The sequence below is a fragment of the Nannospalax galili genome, unplaced genomic scaffold (assembly GCF_000622305.1).
Source record: "Nannospalax galili isolate Female #2095 unplaced genomic scaffold, S.galili_v1.0 scaffold102, whole genome shotgun sequence".
Lineage (NCBI taxonomy): Eukaryota > Metazoa > Chordata > Mammalia > Rodentia > Spalacidae > Nannospalax > Nannospalax galili.
In genome coordinates, this window is record NW_008351958.1 from 1202799 (window position 1) to 1208191 (window position 5393).

Here is a 5393-nt window from a genome sequence, read left to right on the forward strand (position 1 = left end):
CCCCAGCTATCCTGGAACTCACTATGTAGATCAGGCTGCCTTGAACTCACAGAGATCTGCCTGCCTCTGCCTTCCGAGTGCTGGGATTAAAGGCGTGCGCCACCACGCCTGGCTCTATTTTACCTGTTTTAAGTGGTAACCTGGCACGTAGTGGTAGAAAATCTTCATAATTTGGTTTGCGCACAACATCAAACACCAAATTATTGTTTTCAGTCTAGAATTTGCTGTCATCTAAATTAAGGCCTTAATTATTATTTCTTTCATTAGGTTTTCTGACTCTCTTCTTTTTCTATGACCTGCCTTTCTATTAGTTCTCCCTATATCCTGACCGTATAGTTTTATTCTCAAGCTTTCTCATTAACACCTTGACCAAAATGCCTTTTTTTGCTTCAGGAGTCCAGATAGATCTAAGCAGTAGATCTGTGTAATAAGGATCATTTAGAGGTGATAATCTATTGGTAATCATAGACTCTTGCTGTTTGCCTACTGAAGACATAAATTGAACAAAAATTCTATGTAGGAACCATAGTAGACATTATACCTAAGGAAAATTAGAAAAAGCAAAGAATGCCTGGTCAATATCTATAATTACATAAAGAAAACTATTTTGTAGTCTTCTTGAATTGTGGTATAGTCTTAGAGTTAATGGATTAATTTCAATGATAGCATTTACTGAGAGGGACAGCTCTCCTTAGGGTAACAAATGCTAACTGTTGTTAGTAGGGGGTCAATAACGACATCAGAGACCTTGCAGCTTTCTCAATCCTTCAAGGCAGGTTGAAATGTTTATTATAGTGTCTGTGACAAGAGATTTTACCTTAAGTTGAGTCAAGTGGCACATTTATCATGATTCTCTGTTTCCTCTTTCTTTAGATTTCCCCCGAAATGTGGAAGTTTGACCCTCGCCTGAAGCTTTACTAGAAGTTTTATTCCCTCTATTTGAATTATGAGGTGAATGCTAATTGTAACTGTGGCCCACTCTCTGCTCCATCTTCCCAATCCACCATGTCAGATGTCCTTCTCAGTAGAGTTCTCAGTGGGGTTGCTGTTCTACAGATCCTTGCTTCGTTGGTCAACCTGCTTAGATGTCTTGGAAAACTTGTTGACTTGAATTCTCTTTTGAGTTTTATTGTTTGGGAGGCTTATTTTCTTGTTTTATACGCTGCCTCAGAGTTTTCCTGGATATAATTCAACTTTTAAACTCACTTAATTCTCTCACAGAATTAAAAAAAGATGCTTTATCTTGGAAGTTATCCTCATGTCTTAGTTGAAAGCATATTTCCTTGAAGAATTGGCTTAGTAGTGCTTTCTTCAGTCTTTAGAAACATTAAGTATGTATAGGAGTTTCATAGACCACTTTTAAATGCTTCTTTTAATGAGGATCCAGGCATTTCAGTGCCTCCTAAATTGCACAGTCAAGTCTGTGAATGTCATTGCTGTCAGCTAGAATTTTAATAGATAAGCCATGGGGAAATCTATCAGACACCTGGATACTTAATACTCCTTTGAAAATTGATCATTCATTTGTGGGATCTCCGGACATGGTCTATTAACTGTCCAGCTTCCTTCCTCCTTCTTCAACCCCTGCCTTGAGCCTGTTAGAAAATGGAATTTGCAGCAAAGAAACAACTATACTTCCTTTATATTGGTTTGATTTGTTCTTACAATCATGAGATATATATGTATTTATATTTTTAGAGGCAATATTTTTATTTTTAGATTATCTATTTATGTTATATATAGTTATTTACTCATGTATTTATGGCTAATTGCATAATTAATTTTAAATTAGGATGAATAGTGAAACAACCTTCTTCTTAATTGAAAATTAGAGCCATAGACCTCAAAGTCATAGATAAATGCATGTTGATACAAGTAAGATTTTCACACTCACAGCTTGCTTTGGGTCTTTGTTCTCCAAGGGAAGGCTATATTGGCTGGGTATGTTGGCTCTGTATAGCAAATTTTCAGATATTGAATTTTAGCTCTGCCTTCAAAAGTTGTGACTAATTATCAGTGTATACTCCAAAGTATGAATCAGAGAAATCAGTAGGTGAGTTCATCAGTTTTGCAGTATGTTAGAAACTTTATGAAATGTCAATTTGCTTACCTCCTATAATTAGCAAAGTTAAGCACTGACTTCTTTCAACTTGTTCAAATATATATATTATCTTTATTGTTAAGAATCCTTTATCCATTTGTATAATTAAATACACTTTTCTTTCTTTGGATACAAGACTTCAAATATAACAATTTAGTACAGACAAATACTTCAAATGGTACTTGTATTTAAATTATAAGAAATTTAAGGACATGGAAATTTCTCTTCTTTTAATCATATTTTTGCTTCTATATTTGTATTATTTCCTTAAACAGTATAGCTCAGGCTCGTCAGTTTTACAGGCTTTCCATTTCCCATGTAGGGAGCATCTTTTCATGATACAGTTGTCTGAGAACTCTACAGGAACATCCCTGTACTAGTCTTAGACAATATGTAAAAATGGAGCTTAGCTATTTGGTTATATTGACATAAGCATTAATGAACATATTTAAAAACATTCTCCTCATATCATTCAACATTCATAAACTTATTTATAATGATGCATTTGTATCCTGTTTTAAGTGCAGCTTAAAAATAATTCCTTGAAGCTAATTTTTAAAGAGCACTTTAAGACATACACCAACAAGTAAAATAATGCAAGCTACACAGAACCTAAGTGTAGCTTCTTTAATGATCCCTCAACTTTTAAAAGTTGTTGGACATAAAAGCGGTGCTAATCTGATTAGTAACTGTGATTGAGTAAATCTTCTGTAAAAATGGACTGTGTTCTGGTTTTTAACATGATACCATGAGGTCATTTGAGAACTGAGTCTGTGGAACATGAAAGTCTCTTTGATGGACTATTTATTCTATGATTAAAAAGTAAGTTTACCTGTATTTTTATTTAAATACATAAGTATATGTATGCTTTTACATTATTTTCATAAATACCTAAATGTTTAATTACAAGAAAACTGAGAGAAAGAAAAGAAAAACGATGGGAAACAAACATCAAATTGAGACATGACTGTGGCTACCAAAGCTGGTAACCAAGATTATGGGGCTGGAGAGATGGTACAGCAGTAAAGAGTACTGGCTGCTCTTGCATAAGACCCAGGTTTGAATCCCAGCACCCACATGGTGGCTAACAACCATCCGTAACTCCAGTTCCAGGGGATTCAGCACCCTCTTCTGTCCTCCATGGGCATTGCATGACATGGGTGCACTTACACACATGTAGGCGCAACACTTATACACATAAAATAAAAATAAATAAATTAGTTAACTAAAAACCCCCAAGATTCTCTAGTGTTCTTTTTTTTTAATTGAATTTTTTGTGTATTTCGTACAGAACAGCTCAAACAATCTTCATCATCTTTATACCCCTATCCCCATTGGGTCCCTCCCCCACCAGCCCATATATTTAAATTCCACTTTGCCCTCTTTCTGTCTCAGACAAACATAAAGGAGAAGAGAAGTGATATCTGAAACTCGTGTATAGGCATCTTATGTGAGGCATCTCCCTTTATTGGAAGAATAACGGGATTTCGCAGGGCTTTGTGATGTTGAAAATAAATCTGTTAACTATAGTGCAGACCCTGGCAACATCCCTCCAGCCCTCTAGCTCACCTGAAGCATATTTTTGTATGTTACTTCAGCAGTCAGAGTCCTTCTCTTAAACCTAGAAGTCCATTCCTTGGCACCCTCATACACTGCAATTAGTCTTTTTGCCAAATGCCGAAAATCTCTCGCAGTTTAAGCAAAGTCCAAAGAAATGTCAGCACTGCTTATGAATGTATTTATTAGGACAAAAGTAGTCCCTTTCAAATCATTAATATGTATGAAAACATACTGAGAGAGGAAAGATTTAAACCAAATAAAAATTGCTTAGTTTACACTTTATATGGAATTTAAAAAGAACTTCCTATTTTTATCTCAGTCGATATATTTCAAATTGAGTGATCCCATTATGAATATTTTAAATAAATCCAATGAACACCCTATTTATAAATAAAATGACTATGCTTTTATAATGCTTTTTGCAGAAGAATTTCATTATTAACAATGTTATGAAATGTGAGTGCGGACATCACATAAAACACATCATAACAATGAGATGGGAATAACTAACTCCACAAAGGTAGGTTTTGTTTCAGTTTGGCCACTTACATTTTGACTTAGTTCCATGGCAAACATTGAAAGAATTGAACACAGTTGCTGCCCTTTTACGGGTTTTAGTTTGTGAAGCCTGCTCTGTCTTCAATGATGAAGGCTGTTGGAAGTTTTTGAGTAGGCATCTAATGTATGATTTAAAAAGTGGATTGCAGGTCATCCTGGAATTTAGATTCATGACTTCATTGTGAAGTTAGCAATTTCTCCATCCCTTAGTTCGTAGTAACAGTGGGGTGGCTGTGAAGACATAAGGAGAAAGGCAGAGGGAGGGTACTACATGAAGACTGGGACCAGGGTTTCTAAGGTCTGGGTGGAGGTGGCAGTTGAATTCAGTTGAATGTTATAAGGAGATGAAAGGAAAGGCTCTCATAGTCATGAAGAGTGTGCTATTCCAAAAAGTATTATCAGTCGAGTCCTTAGTAGCTAGCTCCAAGACTGAAGTCTAAGTTCTCATTCTAAATCTTGACATGCATCAAAATTCCTACTTCTCTGTGTTAGTACTTTAAGAATTTTCATTCATGAACTTTCAGAGAAACTTAACTGCTTTGGTTCTAGTAAAAGTCACAATAATTTCTACCAACAGGTTACATGGCACCTGTGGTATTTCTTTGGCATTTACTACTATATGTACTTGTTGGTCCGTTATTCTTTTAAGTGAAAATAGGCTTTGCTGTCCAGTTCCTGAACTTGTCTTAGCTCTTCTACTTACTGAATGTGTTACCTTGTAGGCTACTAAATCTTGCTCCTTCTCAGTTTTTTATTAGGAATGAAGAAAATAATAGGAATTTTGTTAAGCAGGAAATAATTGTAAATGAGGCACTCAAAGCAGCAAGCACTAACCTAGTGTGGTGGCATGTACCTGTGATTCTAGTTGCTCAAGAGGCTAGGGTAAGAGGATTATTTAGGCCCTGGAGTTTGTGGCTAGCCTGGGCAACATAGATAAATCGCCATGTCAAAATGAACAAACAATAGGCTCTACAATTATTAATGTTGGATTGTGCACTTTTATATCCATGTATTTATAAGAACTTCAGGACCTAGTTATAGTTTAGGGGGTGAAGTTTCTGGACTAAAGGTTGGGCAATTTTAAGATTCTTGATACATATCAGTGAACTATTTTTTTTTTCAAAAAAGATTCTTATCAATTTATATTTCCAAAGCCTGAATGAAAGTTTTTATT